General features: G+C 45.7%; 1 protein-coding gene across 1 annotated transcript in view; it reads left to right on the top strand.

The window, feature by feature from the left end:
• The first annotated feature begins 1,165 nt into the window (after window positions 1–1,165).
• The window catches only part of SPTB (spectrin beta, erythrocytic), a 123,121-nt gene continuing 104,423 nt past the window's right edge, over window positions 1,166–19,863 (top strand). The window contains exon 1 of the mRNA XM_080934428.1: window positions 1,166–1,301. The gene's annotated coding sequence lies outside the window, so the exon portion shown is untranslated. The remainder of the gene's footprint in view (window positions 1,302–19,863) is intronic.

Here is a 19,863-nt window from a genome sequence, read left to right as displayed (position 1 = left end):
AAGAATTCCAGGGAGCATCACTCGAAGTTAAAAGTCCCTTCTGCATCTATGCTCCTTTTAATCGCCACTGGTGTCTCCAATTACATCTGCGATTACCAGGGTGGATAGCCTGTGAGAGCCCATCCCAGGCACGGCGTGTGGAGAACCCCTCCTCCCCCCAAATAAAAATAAAACGAGGAAAGGTCCAGCAAGGCACGCAGGAAACCTTACGGAGCAATGACCTTGTATTGTTGAAAAGTCAAGGAACTAGGCTGCCCTGCAAGCCGCCCATGTTCGGCGGTGTCACCCTCCCTAGCTGCAGATGCCTTACTTGACACCTTTAGTTCTAGCGTCTCTTCTGGCCTGCTGTATCCCACTCCACCAAAGCTTGCAGTGAGAAAGCCCGGTCTTGCCGGGAGACCCGGGCTCACAGGAAGGTGCAGGTGGGCTGCTGTGCCCGCTTGCCTGTTGATTATGGCCCCTGCAATGTACAACTGTAGGCTGCGCGCCACCAACCAGCACAGTCGGGTTCTCCGGGACAGTACCCTGCTGGAAAGCTGGAGCCGCGGCCTCCAGCCCGCAGGCTGGGGGCGGGGGCCTCGGCCCAGTGCCCACCCCCTGCGCTCCCAGCGTCTGCTCCTACTACCAGCCGGTTGTAGCCGGCCCGGAGCACGCTTTCTAACGTAACCCGCCCGCGGGAACAATCTGTCCCTTCCAGCCCATCTCAGGAGGGGCGCATCAGCCGGGGCGCCCCTCCTCACCCACCCTACGGCCTAAACGGATCTCTGGATGTATTTTCAAAACCAGATCATAGTCTGAAGGGACGCAAGGCGGGAAAGGCTGGGAGGACTCCTTTCCGCCGCTAGGCTCGCGGCTCCGGGCTCACGAATTAGGCCGGAGCTGCAGAGTCGGGTCTTCTTGCCGAGGCAAGGGGCTCGGGGTGTGCGGGATCGGGGGAGGTGAGAGAGGACCCAGGCGCCCCAGGTCCCCGCGGCGGCGGCGCTAGCGGCTAGGCAGGTGCCCCCGGGCGCGCAGTCTGATTGGCAGGTGCAGGAGTGGGTGGGGAAGGCGGGCCTGGCGCTGCGGGAGGCTGCGGCCCCGCCTCCCCGCCCCCGCCGCGGGACTATCTGGTCCCGGCAGCAGCGATGTCCCCCGGCAGGAATGTCCCTCCTCAGATAATGTTATTTATATCTCTGGGCGGGTCCGCGGCTCCGCAGCACCAGGCGCCCGGCGGCCGCTGTGCCAGGAGCCCCGTGCTGCCCTCCTCCCCCTGTGCCGCCGCCCCCGGGCTCGGGGTGGCCGCCGCTTCAGCCCCAGCGCAGGTGAGTCCCCGAGGGCCGCACGGCGGGAGGGAGCTGGGTGGCCGGGAGCCAGCGCCGGGGAGCGCGGGGCCCAGGGGGCTGGTGACGCGACGGCCCGGTGGCCCCGGGTGCCTAGCATGGGGCGGGAGGGGTGCGGAGCCCGGGAGGCCCTGGCGGCTGCGGCAGTCGTCACCCCGGGACGCGGGAATCCGCGTGGGTTTCGCAGGCGCTAGGAGAGCAGGGCGCTAGCTTTGGGAAGCCAGCTAGTAGAGTGTCGCCCCGGGGTACGGGGAATGGGTTTGGGGGTGTGTGTGCTTTTGGCCACCTCCCCCAGGACCCTCGCCTGGGAGCGAAGTGTGTGGGGGGTGCTGCCTGTGGTCGGTCTGAGGACTGTCCGCGTCTGTGCCTCCTGCTGCCTGGCTTCTCAACCCCCCGGGCGTGTCGGATCCTCTTCTGGAACTTGGCTAGGGCGCTCCAGGGCTGCCCAGTGCCAAGGCTGGGAGGACAGTTCAGGGCAGCAAAGGGGGGCGGGCCTCAGGATGCCTGGCAGGATGTGCGGAGTGGCCCAGTGTAGACTGAGGAGGGAATGGTCAAGTGTCCCAGAACTATACTTCAAGGACCCCCCACCCATCCCCCTTTGAGTTCCTATTCTCCGAGCTACTGCCCACTCTACGCTTACCCTTCCTGCCAGTCCCAGCAATTTGGCCACGCAGAAATAGCAGAATATGGAAGGAACAAGAGCTTCAACACAGTCCTCAAGTCCCACCAACTTACCCAGACTTCCCAAAGGGGAAATAACTATGAGGCTTGAGTACAGTTTCCGTGACAACAAGCCTTAGGTAGAGCCTTGATTTATAGTCTATTAATATCCAAACCACTGTTTTCAGTGAGCAATTAGAGGTGCTAGAGTTAATAACACCCTTAACTCACTGAAGGGATATGGAAAGAAGCCATTGTTTTAGATGCATCCGGCAGGGTGGTATGGGATTATCTAGCGATGGTCTCTTTAACTAAGAACTTCCGTGGGGAGAGGATACGGCTGTCACCTCCACGCTAGGAGGCAGCCACACAAAACCCCTGCCTATGCAATGGATGTATATAGTAATAGTTCAGTTTCCAAGGGAGGTGATTCAGATAGCTCCCGAATGAAAAGAGCCGGGGGGGGGGGGGGGATTGAGGCACATTTAAGCCGTTTTCTTAGGCTACCTTAGTAGCTTCACAGATCGCTCAGAAATTTTAATCTAGAATTCTCTTTTTAACTCAATGACTATGACCCAAGGTAGTCATCTCCTATTCCAGGATCAGACTTCATATTCTTTTCCAGTGAGCCCTGATTTCCAGAATGTTATGGGAAACTCTTACAAGTGCAAACTGTTTGTTAGTTATGTACTGAATGCCCAGCACCCCCAGAGGCTAACAAAAGGCAAGATAAACTTAGAACCCGCCAACCTTGAGATGAGGCCCACCGTTTATACAAAGTTATCAGATTCTAGCATTGATGGAAACACTGTTGAAAGAAGAGGCACCCTTGGCTGGTGCGCTTCCCTTTATCAGTGGCCGAGTGGCAGTGGTGGGGATGAGCCAGTTCTGTTCATCTTGAGTTCTCTGAAGATATACTGTCCACTTAAGGAATTGAAAGCACCCAAAAACTCCCAGGCATTCAGCCTGGGCCTTGCAGCGCAGGCCTATCAAGTTTCCCCCAGTGAGTTGCCTGATGGAGAGCTGGGATACCACCTTCTGCTCTGGTCATTGCTTCTTCCAAGTGTTCTTAAGGTGTCCCTTGGAACCCAAAACACCTGTTGGATTGTTTGTTTGGGGGTGAAGGCATAACAGGGGGCTGACTCCCACCTGCAACCACACTCCACAAAACAAATGTGGCTATTTTAGGCAAACTAGGTGCGAGCGAAAGCTTTGAACTAATGTCAGTCTGCCACAGTTTTGGAGAAAAAATATGGTAGGTTTTTGATTAAGAAAAAAAAAAAAAGAAGAACAATATACGTGTGGCTAGCTGGTAGTGGATTCCCGGTTAGTCTTTGTTGACTGAAGGAGAGAATGAATGATCAGGGTTGCTTTATATGGCATTTAGTTATCAGTTCTGCAAGGTCATGCATATTATCCCATTTTAAAAAGCAAAGCTGGTGGGATGGCTCAGTGGGTAAAGGTGCTTGCTGTTCAAGCCTTTTGATGGACTCCGAGAAGTTGTCTTTTGACCTCCCAGTACACACACACACACACACACACACACACACACACACACTTTTAAGTGAGAAAATGGGTTCAGGGAATTAAACAACTTGTTCATCTCTCACAGCTGATGAACGATGAGCCAGTGGCCAGGATTCAAGCTCCTTCGCCTGCTCTGTTGTCCTTTTAAGATTAGATGCTCAGCAGGGGATGTAGAATAGGTTGGGAAGATTTGCTTATAGCATTGGCTTATCACACTCTTCAGTCCTTGAATCTCAGATCATAATTTTGTGTCTATCAGAGAAGCTTAAAATGTATTACCTCAAGGCAGCATTGAGCATTTATTTGCCCAAAAGTTTTTAGCTCCGAGGCCTCTTATTTTCAGGTCATTGTTTCAAGGACAGAATTAAAATTTTGGCAATAATCAAAAACAGATTTAATTTTTTTTTCCTTTTAGTCCTAGAAGTGGCCAGAAGGGCTTGGTGATGCATAGGGCATAGGGACAGTGTGATAGGACAGAGGATGACTATAAAAAATTTATGAGACAAACAGGATTGGAGTTGGGAGGGATCTTGGAGGTCACTGATTCTAGCCTTCTGTTTATATGATCACTTGCTTAAAGGCGAGACCTAGCAGTAGTTTACCTGCCATTTATAATGCTCCCTAACTTCTTGTCATTCTAAGCCAGGTCTTCTCTGTATCTCTTTCTCTCCCATGGCCAGTGAGATTTGTTCCTGGAGTTCTGTCCGTTCAAACCACTGAGGTTTTCTTTCCTTTGGGGAGATGAGGCAAGAACATTCATATTCAATGGTTTCAGCTTAGTGAAGTACAAAACCAGGGAACAAAAATGAAAAGTTACTGGAATAGGTGGAAGAGAATATGTTTTCGATGATGAAATGCTAACATGTTCTCTGCTTTCCTCATTGCTTGTTAACTATCTGTATACATCCCATAAAAAAAAAAAAAAAAAAAAAAAAAAAAAAAAAAAAAAAGCATGCACATTGCTATCCACAGGTGATATAGATCTCAAAACAACTATTTTTCTGTAGCATTTCTGGGGGACAAGAGAGAATCATTGGGATTGCCAGATACCTGGTTTTTGTTTGTTTGTTTTTATTTTTTATGTATATGAATGTTTAGCCTGAATGTATGTGTATGTACCATATGTGTGCCTGCTGCTAAAGGGAAGAGAGCATTGGATGCCCTTAAACTGGAGTTAAAGAGAGGGTTGTGAACCTCTTTGTGGGTGCTGGGAACAGAACCCGTGTCCTTTGCAAGAACAGTACACATTCTTAATTGTTGGGTCATCTCTCCAGTTCCCAGATACCTATTTTAACGTGAATCTTGTCACTAAATTGCTCTTGAAGAATGTTCCAAAGTCAAGCTCTCTGTTCAAAATTAAACTCTTCCTAAGACATGAAAAGGCAGAAAACATGACCAGTGGGAAGTTTAAAGTACTATCAATACATCTGTTCATTGTCTATATAATGTTTTTCATCACCTCTGACCTTCAGATTAACACGTATCAACTGAGCTGTGAGCACAAGGAATGAAAGTAGGTGCAGTGTAGGCTGATGATAAATTTGATTTTATAATGATGCTTGGCTGGGAAGTCCATGGATAGTGGACTCTGAAGCCACACAGATGTGGTTAAGACAGGACAGAGGATACTTGGAAAAGGATATTTTGTCTATTGAGTAGTTTGTACTGACTCATTTGGTCTTTACGGGCAGATGTTTTTGGTTACTGTTTTGTAGGGATGGAGTCTGGCAGGAAGCATTGCATGTATTGGGCTGCACACTAGCTCATCTCTCTGAATTTGCTGGGGTTATCAGACAAGCATCTCTCCTCTGACAGCCCCAGGAGGTAAAGGTCTCCGGGCATGGAAGGTGGAGATAGAGATCAAAGGAGAATGTCAAAGCTGGTCAGGGGACTTCACTGTCTGAGGAGGACAGAGGACCTGGCTCCTCTCACTGAATAGTCAACTCCCGGTAGTAAATATTTAGAAAATGTCATAGCATGGTTTCCTTTTGTTGCTTATTTCTTAGTTCACAGCCAGACAATCCGAGTTCTTCCATTTTCAGCCAGCCTCAGCCAGGCGTCAAACCACCAGGGGATCAGCTCTGAGTTTAAAGGCTGAATGCTTTCTTGGTAATTGTTTAGCTAGCTTCTGACATCCCCAGACCACCTCTCCTTTTGTTCTTTCCTTCTGGTTGCAGGAAATATTACAAAGCTGTCTTCTTACTACCTCAGCAAGTCTCTCTCAGGCTTCACCATACTTCTCTTATATCTGTGCAGACCTGGCTGAGGGTATAATTAATGGGCAATTAAAACTCAGACCTATATCAGCCAACAGTGGGGGCAAAAGCAGGTCTCTTTTCTTTCATTTGAATGCCGTAAATTTAGCAAATGAATAGGAATGGGGCTAGGAGGAAAAAGAGACTTTGTATTGAACTGGGCCTGCAGAATTTTTATGAAAAGAGGAACAGAGCACCTTGACAAAGAACAATAATTGCTTTGAATTATAGTCAATTCTGAAGTTTCCACTATTGTGAAAGAAGCAGAAACTTGGATAGTTTTGCAAATGAGTAAGTTGAAAATCTTTTCTTATCTGTACCAGACTTAAATATAGGTGTGTCTCATGTGAGGGTTCATAGTGTTTCAGATAAAGAGAGATGCATCTATTTTCTTAAGTGACAAGAATGGGAAAGAGATTGGAAACTTCACCCCATCCCCTCAGTTAGCTCTTGACTTTCCAGAAGACCCCTGAATGGAGAATCAACTTCACTGTCCAGCATATTTCCTTAGGGAGACAAGACTAGGCCTTTCCTAAGCCTGGCTCCAAGGCACAAGTTATGGATACTTCACTGAAAAGGCCTGAGAAAGCAATTGCGATGCAGTGTAAGAGTGCAGACATGGGGTGTGTACCATGTACCTCACATTGGCGTATGATCAGGACACAGAGAAGTGGCAGACCCGCAAACAAGTGCTGGTGTAATAGAATGCTTGGGGGAACATGGTGCTTCCAGAAAAGGCCATGGCATGAAGATCTAATGAATGTTGGGGTGTTCAGGAGAGCTTCAAAAAGTGTCACGAACTATTTCTTAGATGAAGGCTGGGAAGGGCATGGTGCTGAGCTGCAGGTGTGTGGAGCCACCTAGATGGGGAACAGAGCGTTACTGTGTTCCAGTGTTAGTAGGTTCCATGTGGCTGGAGAATGACCACACATGAAGATGGGTTAGGAGTTTGCTGAAGATGTTTAGAAGTTCATGAAATCAGTAAGTGGGGATGTGTGTGCTGGAGAGATCAGGCCGGATTCTTGATGAGATGAAGCTCTTCATTAGGGAGAAGAGAAAGTAAATGCAAGGCTGTACCGGGTGGACTTGGCCTACGTCAAGGCAGCGAGCACTCAGACAACGTTTAGTCCCTTCAGTTTTCACGATGTCTTTGTACAAATTGCCTAGGTTCAACAAGTTGCCTAGTTCCGTCACAAGAAGACCTTGTCTAGGTTTTCTCCTTAGGAGACATGAATATTCTGGACTTGCTGGCCAAGACAGCAATTGCTTTCACCCTTTGGTAGAACTTCCCATCTCAGTTTATTGGTTGTGGAGACAGGCACAGGGGGACGTTGGTGGCAGTATTTCCACTCTAACATGCCCACAAGTCTCAAGAGTGACCCTGCAGAACATACCTAACGATGGGTAAGGTACAGCTTAATGGATTCCTGGCAGATGCCACGGGTAGATGAGCGGTGGTTTTCTGTGTCTATTGATGTTTCGGCTTTTCCAGTCCCTCATCCGGTCACTAGTCTTCTGCCTCATTTGGGACCTCAATATTTTCTGCTTTGCCCAGTAATGCTACCTGCTTTTGGCTTGTGCCTCTCTCAGTCTTCCAAAAATGTTTATTGAGTTCTCGGTTACTTACCAAACATATTCTAAGCCAGTGGTTCCCAACCTTCCTAATGCTCTGGCCTTTTCATACAGTTCCTCATGTTATAATGACCCCCAACCATAACATTATTTCATTGCTACTTCATATGTATAATTTGGCTACAGTTTTGTTACGTTTGCTGTAATAATGTAATAATGTAAATGTCTGATATGCAGGATATCTGATATGTGACCTCCAGCAAGGTCACGACCCACAGGTTTCGAACCACTGTTCTAAGCTCGTAGGGAGGAACAGTAAGCACGGGAGAAAAGCAGTCTGACGTCATGGAGCACACATCTCCATTGAGAGAGACGAATATGAAATGGCACCAAAAGGCAGCAAATGGGTGGATCACAATATCAAGTGTGATTAGAGAAAAGGTGGGCAGTATGAAGGGAACAAGGGAAGATTCAGCTCTATGAGGTTTTGTCCTAGCAGAGATCCATATAAAAGGAGATGGAGGTCCTGGGGTCCTTGGGAGATTCAGGCTTCAGTTAAAGAGGATCTCTCTGGTGTCCTGAGGATTGATTGCGGAGGACAAGAAGCAGGGGATTCAGTGAAATGACTGCAGTTCAGGTGACAGATGAGGCATGGGGTGAGGGAGGTGGTACTGTATATACAGTTGGATTCTGGGTATATTTGGACGGTAGGGTTGGTGGGATTTGGATAGGGAGGGTAAGAGGAGAAAGAAAGAGTCAAGGATGGTGTAATTGTTTGGAGCTCCAACAAGGGTCAAAATGAAAGATCATTTACTGAGATGGTGATGCATTTTATCAAACATACTAGAGTCTATGATTTTGGATTTCTGGTTTCACTGAAGCAGTGGATTTGGTATTGTGTCAGGCAGACTTTTCGTTTAAACATACAAAAAAAAAAAGACATTTTATTGCATATGGTTCATGATCTGTTTGCTTTGAAGTGAAGGCTTGGGAGGCGGTGGGGGAAGTGGGGGGTGGGAGGGGAGATGACGAATCTGCTACCGATCCTTTTGGACCATTTGCACATCTCTTTGAAGACAGGTTAGAGACAAAATTGAAAAGTATTTCATTTGCTGATTGTGCTGATTACAAACATTTTCCATTTGCTGGTTAAAGTGCAAATATCTTGTGATGTTTTCAGGGTTTTTTTTTAAATTATAAAGAAGACCTTTTAGATTTGTAAAAATGAACTAATTTATGTATTAAAATGTATACCCACAATATACAAAGTTTTACAAATGAAAAATAAAACTCTTTGCTATTTTCAGTCTTTACTCTTTAGAGATTTGTTTGTTTGTTTGTTTGATTGATTGATTGATTTCTCCAGACAGCATTTCCCTGTGTAACCCTGGCTATCCTAGAACTTGCTCTGTAGATCAGGCTCGCTTTGAATTCAGAGATCCACCTACCTCTGCCTCTCGAGTGCTGGGATTAAAGGTGTATAGTATCAATGCCTGGCTCAGAAGATTATCTTCATGTATGTGTGAGTTTGTGTGTTTGTGCATATGCCTGTGTGTGCTGGGTTCTTGTGCATGCTGGAGGAGTGTTGGATTCCCTGGTGCTGAAGTCACAGGCCACCTGACTTGGGTGCTGGAAACTGAACCTGGTTTTCTGTAAGAACAGTTCTTGCTCTCAACTGCTGAACCTACCTCTCTAGCCCCTTCAGTCTTAGTTTTAGGAAGCAACATCCTGGCAACAATTTCCAGTGTATTCTTTCAGAAAAGTACCGTGCACATCTAAGCATCAGCCTGGCTCATTTTAGAGTAGTACATTAAATCTAGTGAAATCTACACTGAACTTCTCTTTATGACTTGGGAGGCTTTGCTACGTAGTGACTGACTCTCAGATAGATCTCTAAGTGACCAGGGTCCTTCCAGCCTCTTTACACTGAGAACTGTTGACCAGACAACACCCTCTCCAGAGACGTCATAACCTGGCCGTGGTCTGATTTCCCACCCTTAACTCTCAACCTTTCCTATTGCAGACCCTCGGCTGTCACCTCTTCTGTCTGCCTCTAAGTTCTAAATAGTTCTCCCAGATTTGAAGTGGTTTACAGAGGACCTGGGTTCAAGGCCAGCCAGCTTGCCTCATGCTTCCCATCCCATAATGATCCCCCCTATTCCCACACTTGGTACATGTATGGCTGATTTGAACATAATAACAGACTTATCGTTACTGGTTAATCTTGTTCAACTAAGCATTATGCTCATTTATTTATTTAGGTTTTGTTTTGTTTTTATTTTCAATTTATTTGGAGGGGCATATGGCATGAGTTACGGGCCAGAGGACAACTCTTGGGAGTCAGTTCTCCCTTCCACCACAGAGGTCCTGGGGATTGGACTCAGAGATTGGCAAGTGGTTTTACCCACAGATCCTTTATTTCTTTAAGACAAGATCTTGTTATACAGCCCTGGCTGGTCTTGAATTTGTGATCCTCCTGCCTCAGCTTTTCCATTGCTAGAATTGGAGATTTGCCCCACCGTACTTGGCTGATAATAAGCTCTTAAGGGAAGGAACCAATGTATGAGTCTTACATAAAGTTTCCATTAATGCTTTTGGAAGTAGAAGTTCCATTAGTCACTTAAAAAATATTTTATTTTTACTTTACAGAATTTGTAATCGATCTAAATTTTATAGTGACCAGCCATGGTTTTTTTTTTATGGCTTCGAGGCACGATCTTATTATGTAGCCCAGCATGGCCTCAAACTCAAAGACCTTCTCTTCTTTGCCTCCTGTGTACTGGGGTTATAGGCACATGCAACCACATTCAGCTGCTTATTAGCAATTCTTGAGCGGTGGTACTGGTGCATACGCTTAGATTAATTGAAAATTTCCAGCTGATTGCTGCCTATAGTGCTACCTTCCTAGTGGGTAGCAGAGGTGTCTGTTCCCAGGGAATGGTAACTGGATATTGTTCTTTAAGATCAGCTGTTTTCAACCTGTGGGTCACTGCTCCTTTGGCAGGGGTGGGAAGGGTGGGTGGGGGAGGTTCGGGGTGTCGATATGCCACCTCTTTCATAGGCAGCATATCGGAGATCCTGCATATCAAATATTTACATTACGATTCATAACAGCAGCAAACTTACAGTTATGACGTATAATGAAATAATTTTATGGTTGGGGATTGCCAAAACATGAGGAACTGTATTAAAAGGTCACAGCATTAGGAAGGTCGAGAACCACTGCTTTAGATAAAGAACTTTCTGACATACCCTGAGTCATGCTCTCTGTCCCTTCAGGTGGCCGGGGATGGAACCCAGGACCTCATCCCTGTTAGGAAGAACATCATACCCCTTAGCCACACCTCCAGGGTGCTATGTCTGCTTGTCAGAAACAAAGTTTTGTTTTTGTTTTATCCGCCCCTAAATGATGAAGAATAGTTATTTCATGGGCATGGCAACCATGCGATTAAAATGTTTTTCTTCCTGCATGGTGATAAATATGCTTGACATAAGTTTTGTTATTTAAACGACTTTTAAGTATACAGTTCAGTGGCCAAATTACATCTACATTGCTCTCTAGATATTGTTGTCATCCATCTCCAGAGCGTCCCCCCCCCCAAACTCGAACTCTGTACCCACTGAATGCTAACTCCTGTTCTCTCTCCTCCCCAGACGCCTGGGTTGCCTCCAACCTTTGCCTGTTGTAAATCACCCTGCCGTGAACAAGATATCACTGTGAAAAATGCCTGTATCTTTTTGAGATCCCGCTTTTCCTTTTGGATAAATATCTAGAGGCAGAACTGCTGGATCACTGTACATTCTATTTTTAAGGAACCCATCCATCAGTCATAATATCCCCCTCCACTGTTTAATATCTCCAAAGGGAAGAGAGAAATGTATTAATATCCCCACTCTGGGGACCACACTGAACCTAAATATTATTTGAGATCACTGTCGTTGGGGAATAAGTTGTCATCCAAGCTCCCGAATGTGTCCGTAGATCAGTTTGTCTATTTTTAGATGGAAGACACTTAGAGGACAGGAACGTGTTTGCTCTGTAGCTCATGTAGCCAAACTCAGGTAAGGAAGGTGTAAACATTATAGGAAGATGTACGTCAGCCAAGAAGTCTCCTTGGGCTGGATGATGAGCTACTGGGCTGCTTCCAGCTCCCTCGCTCTTTCTGTTTGCCCTTGGGCAAGAGCGCTCTCTCTCTCTCTCTCTCTCTCTCTCTCTCTCTGACTTTCCCAGGGTGTATGAGTTTGTGGCCTTAATGTTAATCATCCTTAGATTCTTCCTTATTCTTTTAAAGCTTGTGCATTGGCTCACCTTGTTCACCTTGCTGGTGGCTCCTTCCCTCACAAGGGCTTAGGGTGCCACCACGTGCTGCCTCTTTATTTTCAGGGTACTTTTTTCATTGCTTAGCTACAGGATTACCATTTGCCATTTAATTGTCAACTTGCCTTCTATACTATTTGGCCACATTTCTTGTAATAAGAAACTGAGTTTTATTCTTTTTTAAAAAAAGTACATATACTTTTTATGTGTATTTTATATATATAATATATATACATATATAACTTTTTTCGTAGAACCTGAATATGTATATATGTATACTTACACACACACATATACTTTTTTCTTAGCACCTAAGTATGTATGTGTACTTTTTTAATCTTAGCACCTAAAGCCATGCTTGGCACACAGAATGGAGTGGTTCAAAAATTTTTACTGACTATAAAAAAGCCTGAATGTTTGACATTACGTGTACTTCTGTGTGTGTATGTTTGTATACATAAATTTTATGTATATAAGTATTTTCACTGAATGCATATCTGTGCATCACCTGTGTGCCTGGCACTCATGGAAGTACAGGGTACAGATTTCAGGGAGTTACAGACAGTTGTGAGCTCATATGTGGATGCTGGGAATTGAGTCTGGGTTCTTTGGAAGAGCAGCCAGTACTTTGAGCTATCTCTCCAGCCCCAAATTAATACATATTTTAATTTGGAAATATGTTTATAGTAACAAGTCAGCACTTATTGAGAACTTATATATTAGTCTAGGCACTATGCTAAAATTTTTTATGTTTATTTACAATATCATATATGCACTATCATTACTCTAATTTAAAAGGTATTTTTAAAAATCAAAGGGGGAGGGCAGGGAAGAGGGATGTAAATGAATAAAAAAAATCAAGCTTCGAGAAGCTAACTCACCCAGTTTACTACCCTCAAAGGTTAAAGCCAGAGTTGAACCCACATGTATTTATTCCCAAGTGCTTGCTTTAGACCACTGTACCGCCCGTGTCTGGGTGGATGTTAACATTACCTGACTCTCAGTTTTAATGGTTCTTTTCTTTAAAATCCTGAGTTTTTAATTGTCTGAAATTAGTCTGGAATGAGATAGGTAATTAATTTCATACTTCCATGTGCCGTTTTGTATTTGTAAGGATTTAACCTAATAGGCTCAAATCCCTTTACTAGCTTTTAATAAATAATTAGCATTCCAGGTCCTGCTTCCCACATGGCTGTTTGGCATTCGAGGGTGGAGACAGAAGTTGATTAGCACAGTATTCCCATGGTTATGAGGTATCTGCACTGAAGCTGCCTTAGAAAAAGTCAGAAACACTGTTGGGTGCAGTGGTCTCCCTGACTCCCGTAAGCTATGGGCATTCTCTCTGAAACCAGGTCTTCCTGCTACAGGGCTCCCCCGTCCTTTCTTATCATACTTACTAACATTTTTGGTCCATTTGTTTCTATGAAATATTAGTTATTGGGGTCCCAGTGCATCTACAGCCTGGCCTCCAGCCTCAGTTTCTCTCCTCGGACGTGCATCAGAGCCTTCTCCTGGCTGTCGTCATTTCCTTGTACTAAAATGTCCCGCTCTCCCTGGTACAGTGGGACCCTTCAGCCCAGCCCTGCTTTCCTGCCTTTGACTGAAAGCGCCTGGCTTTCCGTCTCCCTAAATGAAAACCTCAGCGTGGGTTGCGTGTTTCTTCTTTCAGACTCCAGCATCCACGTGGCTGCTGACTTCTGTTTGGTTTTTTTTCTCGAATTTCCAGATTATTTTTTGTGTTGCAGTGTCCGCTGGTATGTTATGCTTGAATAACTGGTTTTCTGTCTATAACTTTGCAATCAGTGCCATACCCTGACCTTGGAGTTATTTTTAAAAATATGAGTCTGATCAAGTCATTTAACTGTTAAAGTTCTTGAGGCGGTGGTGGCATACACCTTTAATCCCAGCACTCGAGAGGCAGGTGGATCTCCGTGAATTGGAGGCCAGCCTGGTCTACAGTGTGAGAGTTCCAGGACAGCCAGGCCTACACCAAGAACCCTGTCTCAAAAAAAAAAAAAAAAAAACCAAAATCATCTAACCAACCAACCAAAAACCCATTAGGTTCTCAGTTGCCCCTAAATACAATTTAAAGAGGAAAGATTGTGGACATAGTTCAATGATAATTTACCTAGCATAGTAAGTCTCTGAGTTCAACTCCCAGTGAAGAAGTATAGTGGACCAACAGGGACCTTTGCAGTCTGTAGCTGCCTTTCCCAGTGTCACCCCCCTCCCTTTATCCACTTTGGGTGCCTATGATTTGCTCAACTTGAGATACATTCTCATGCTTCTGTGCCTGTGTTTCTACTGCTGTCTAGTCCTGAAGTGTGTCTTTTGTCTGTCACAAGCTCTGCCTGTTGTGTACCTGAACAATAAAGCCCTACTGTGAAGATTTCCTGAAACCCGTGTCTCTCCCCTCACCTGGTTTTTCTTCTCTGTTGGTTCTGACACTGTTTGGTCATGTGTAGGATTCTGCTAGGTTATGAGTTCCTTGAGTAACAGACAGTGTCTTGTTCCCATGGAGACTCTGGTGCCTGACTCACTCCCAGGCTCATGGGTGATAGCCTGAAATGCTGACCGAATTGGGTGCTTTCTGGAATATTCAGCACTATGCTAAAACAAAACAGACGCCTACAGAAGAACTGGTGGGAATACTAGCTGTTCGTGAGTGGAGGCTCTTTCCCCCTCGGCCTTCTCCAGAGGCTTCCCACGTATCAGGAGGAAAGGTAATAGCGATTTTAACAGGCACCATCGGAACTTGTCTACTGCTGCTGCGTATTCACCGGCATACAGTCCCTCCCACTTCGTTTTTTCAGTGGCTGTTTGATGCTGACCCTCAGGATGTAGTAATGAAAGACTCTTTGATGGCCGGCCCAGACGCATCTGTGTAAGATTTGTTTTATAAGGGAGAAGAGTTAAGGAACACATGTCAGGAAAAACAAACAAAACCCTCCAACATTCCTGTAGAGAAGTTTTGATTTCCTGGGTGCATGTAGCCTGCATGTCTGTTTGCTCGTCTGTGGACATACAAAGTGGAAGCCATATTGTGTAAGGCTGTAGTGCTTACTGGTTGGTTGATTCTGCTTTCATTTCTGCCTTACCCATGCACAAAGAGTTTCACCAATGGCTGGACTCACTAGCATTCTGCTTGCTCAGGCCTTTGAGTGTGTTTTGTTTCCTTCAGCAAAACTCTTTGTCATGGACACACTCCCACTCTTGCCCCATTCTGTGCCTAGACAGATAGGAGCTGGTGTTTGACTGCCAAAGTCAGTGGGTAGGGCCAGGAGGCCTCTATAATTCTGTGTGTAGGGTCTGAGATGAACCAATGAACAGAAGGCCTTGTGTTGGGGAGCCTTGAGGGCAGGAAGGAACGCTCGGGTAGTCAGCTAGGATCTGTGTGTTCTGAGGGGTGTAGTAGTGAGGCTGGCGCTGATAAGCAGATATAGCAGTCAACACACTTGATTGGGTGAGAGTCGACTAAACCCATAGGAGCTTCTAGAAGGTCTTAGGCAGCCATGAAAACCAATAATCATCCTGTTGCAGGATACTGGGTGCCACAGCAGACAGAGGTCACTGCTATCAGTCCAGCTGCCAGCGGCTCATCTGGGGATGCCTTTTGAGGGTGCAATCCTCTTCATGTAGGGCGATGGTTTCCTTTGTAGTGTTCTGGCTGCTCTTTGGTCTCGCTTCTCATTTAAATTGTAGGGTCCCTACAGGTAGACATAGTAGATCAAATTCTGTATGTGCTGACTGGAACGGCTGGGATGGAAGAGGGCGCCTTCGTTGTGTGGAGGTCTAAGAAGAATGGAGGTGTTTACAGGTGCAGGGACTGAGGTGTCATGCTAGAACACAAGCCAAGAACTCTGGGAGAGGAAGTGAGTATCCTCCTCCAAGACCGAAACCCACACCTCAGAGGACAAACCAGGTCATTTGCATTGCAAAACTGGGTGAAGTCACTTTGTCCAGAGACTGGAAAAGTACTCAGCTGCTGTAGTCTAGCTGGGCTCTTTCACCCGGGCTGCCTGAGCTCAGGGGGTGACCATAGTAGAGAAGTTAACACGGTTCTGCACTCAATGTAGCAATTCAGTGTAGCTCGGCCCTCTCACTGCTTCTGACCCAGAAAACAGCCAGAAAATGACTGCAGTGAAGTGCTCCTATTCAAGGTGAAGCGCCCAGGTTGGGGAGAGCTGCAGACTAGCTCGGAGGGTTGGATACTTCCAGCCTCTGCTGGGAGCCAGCTTTGTTTACACTGTAGCTGCGAGGAAGTCGAGGAAGTCGTTTTACACCTCACCCGGTCTCCACCGGTGAAGGGAGCCTTCTGCTTGTTTTGCATAAGCCTAGCGCCTCCTCTGCAGGAGGGACAGAATGAATCGGGAGCTAAAAACTTCTGGCAGTCAAAAGTCTTTGCAAACAGCAGAGTCTAGTGAGCAGTGCGTTTGGTTGGCAAGTGATCATTTCAGACTATACTTGCTTTCTCTGTCTATAAAACAGCAGGGATGCTTTCTCATAGAATTGGGGAGAGGATGGAGATGAAGTTGCGGCTACATTTCCTCTCTCAAAACCTGATGTTTGAGGCATCAGAACTCAAAGAAAGATGGTCTATAGATAAAATGTACTAAACAGCATCTTGCATACTTAGCAAGTACCCTTAGAACCACCCCTGGAAAACATCTGATTCCACTTTGTTCTCTCTCTCTCACGTTTCTTTCTTTTCTTTTTTTCCACAGACTTTTTATTTTTAATTTTATGAGTATGAGTGTTTTGCCTCCATGCACGTCTGTATACCACGTGCATGCTTGATGTCCATGAGGCCCAGAAGAGAGCATCAGCTCTGCTGGACCTGGAGTTACAGATAATTTTGAGCTTCCATGTGGTGCTGAAAATTGAACTTGGGTCTTCCGTTAGAACAGCTAGTACTCTTAACTTCTGAGCTATCTCTGATCCCATTTGGGTCCATAGAAGAGAGCTAGTTGCCTGAAGTTGCAAAGTACATTAGCTGTAGGACTCTACTTGGAGCCCAGGTCGTCTGAGTCACAGCCTCAATGCAGCCCCGACAACTCATCTGCTCTCTGGCCTCTCCCTTCTTTGCCTTCACAGTTTCTAACATTTGTTTGTTCATTTGTGTGTGTGTGTGCTGGGGATGGCCTGTGCCACTGTGCTCATGTGGAGGTCATAGGGCAACTTTGGGAGTCATTTCTCTCTGTCATTTGGCTACAGGAATTGGACTCAGATGTTAGTCTTGGTAAGCACCCTGATGATCCATCTCTCGGATTCTGCCTCTACAAATTAAAAAAAAATTATTTTGTTTTGTTTTTTAGAAATTGTAACATGAGCAGATACCCATGATAAAAAGAAACCAAGCAATGCAGAGTCGTGCAGATGCTTACTTGATAATGGCCACTACTAGCAATGCCTTGTATTTCCTTGCTAGATGTCTCATTCTCAGCCAGAGTTTCTATTCCTGCACAAACATCATGACTAAGAAGCAAGCTGGGGAGAAAGGGTTTATTCAGCTTACACTTCCACATTGCTGTTCATCACCAAAGGAAGTCAGGACTGGAACTCAAGCAGGTCAATAAGCAGGAGCTGATGCAGAGGCCATGGAGGGATGCCACTTACTGGCTTGCTTCCCCTGGCTCGCTCAGCTTGCTTTCTTATTGAACCCAGGTCTACCAGCCCAGGGATGGCACCACCCACAATGGGCTGGGCCCTTCCTCCCTGATCATTATTTGAGAAAATGCCTTACAGCTGGATTTCATGGAGCCATTTCCTCAACTGAGGCTCCTTTCTCAGTGATCACTTCAGTTTCTGTCAAGTTGACACAAAACCAGCCAGTACTCTAGGCATATGCTCATAGCTGCCAATTTGTAAATATTTGTGTAGGTAAATATCTGTGTGCACAAATATGTATGTTCTTTTGTTGAGATAGGGTCTCACTATGTAGCTGGTTAGAACTCCCTCTGTAGACCAAGCTGTCATTGACCTTATAGAGATCTTTGTACCTCTGCGTCCTGCGTGCTGGGATTAAAGACAAGTGGCACTCTTGGTCTTAACAGGTAGATAACACCTGCTACATGATAATTTTTAGAAATGAAGGTAGGACTATGGAATCTGAGTTCTAGATTTATGATGTTGAGTAAGAATCTACTTTAGAAGTATCCAAGGTTACTTCTGACAAAGTCACATGACCCACACAGTTGGAGAACGCTGAGTTTCTGCCTTTATTTGTTGCTACCACTATCTCCTTAACTCATGTGCCTGCTAGGACCTTCCAGTGCCTTTACTCCTTTAATTTGCAAGACAGTCAGAGGAAGAGATAACACCATTCCCATTTTACTGATGGGAAAGCTGAGGCTAGCTGAGCCAAGTTTACTTGAGGTCACATAGTCAGTTGAATGCTAGGTCCCTGGATATGTAAACATCAAAGCATTTAAAATCTAGTTCCTGGGCTGGAGAGGTGGCTCACTGGTTAAGAGCACCGACTGCTCTTCCAGAGGACCTGAGTTCAAATCTAGCAACCACAGGGTGGCTCACAATCATCTGTAATGAGATCTGATGCCCTCTTCTGGTGTGTCTGAAGACAGCTACAGTGTGTTTATATGTAATAAATAAATCTTTAAAAAAATAAAATAAAATTTAGTCCCTTGGCGTTGGTTGTTTTAAACATAGGTAGTAATCACCACGAACACAGCAATGACATGGTGCTAGACTGTATGGGAAGGACAGAGGTGACTGATGTACATTCCCTGCTCTTGAGAGGCTTATGGTATAACATGAAGCAGAGTCAGTAGGTCCTGAGCTGCAGCATGCTGGAGGGGCTTCAGGAAGCAAGGCAGGGTTGGGCTGGGAACATAGAGGAGGCAGCCTTCGCCAAAGAGCAGCCATCTGCAATGGCTTGAGAAACACGTGGGAGGGAGAGCTGGTGTTTAACAAGTCAGATGGAATATGGTACGTGTAGGATTACGTAGGTAAAGGATGAGTGAGAAGATGTTATGATGGAAGAATCCAAAGGTATCCTGAGGCTAGACCATAACAGTCCTTGACATCAAGATTGACTGATGTCATAATGAAAGAGTCCAACGGTATGCTGAAGCTAGACTGTAATAGTCCTTGACAGAGAGACTGAGCAGCTTATAGATCCTTAGGGTAGCATCAGAATTTTTGAGGGATTGTTTTGAAGCTTTAGCAGATGATCACAGCTTCTCACATTCCCTTAAGTAAAGAGTGACCCTCCTTTATCAGGGAAGTCGTCCTCTTCTGGACCTGTGACGGAGGGAGGGAGGAGATACCTGCTTAACCAGCCAGAGCAACAGATCAGTCCTGATGATCAGTGGACAGTCAGATCACCCTCACATCCATGACAGTTGTGAACAGCGGATTGGTGTCTATCAGGATGTCATGGAGAAACTATAATGAGGGCTCGAGAGACTTAAACTGGGACAGCAGGAATGGCAGAGAAGAGGTGAACACAAGAGCTTCCAAGAAGCCAGTGCCTTGACTTCCTGTGGTGGGTTAGTGAGGTCCCAGTCTTCATCTTTATAGGTGCCATTGCATAAAGGACCAAGCTAGAAACCTCTCCAGTTAAATATGTTTTGCCATCCAAAAATATTCAAAAGAATCTGGCATAGCAGGACACACTGGTATTCCCAGCAAGGGGGAAAGAGAAACAAAAGGATCAGGAGTTCAAGGCTGGCTTGTGCTTATCTTTAAAAACCCAAACCAAATAAAACAACAATTTTTTTTTTAATATTTTTTGGTAAATGTTTTAGTTAGGGTTTCTATTTCTGCAGTGAAAACACCATGATCAAAAAGCGAACTGGAGTGGAAAGAACCCTTTGGCTTATGGTTCAGGTCATAGTCCATCATTGGTGGAAGACCGGACAGGAACTCAAGCAGGGCTGGAACCTGGAGGCAGGAGCTGATTCAGAGGCCATGGAAGGTCTGCTTACTGGCTTGCTTCACATGTCCTGGTCAGCCTGCTTTCCTATAGAACCCAGGGCCATCAATCAACCCAGGGATGGCATCACCCACCATGGGCTGGGCCATCCCTCATCGGTCACTAGTTGAGAAAATGCTTTACAGCTGTTTGAGGCATTTCCTCAACTGAGGCTCCTTCCTCTCGGATGACTCTAGCTTGTATCAAGTTGACACAGAAAACCACTCAGTACAGAAAAGATTTTCAAATTTTCCCTTAACTTTGATCTTAAAAATTTTT

Source organism: Micromys minutus (assembly GCF_963924665.1).
Source record: "Micromys minutus genome assembly, chromosome: 1".
Taxonomy (NCBI): domain Eukaryota; kingdom Metazoa; phylum Chordata; class Mammalia; order Rodentia; family Muridae; genus Micromys; species Micromys minutus.
This window is presented reverse-complemented; position numbering and strand designations above follow the sequence as displayed.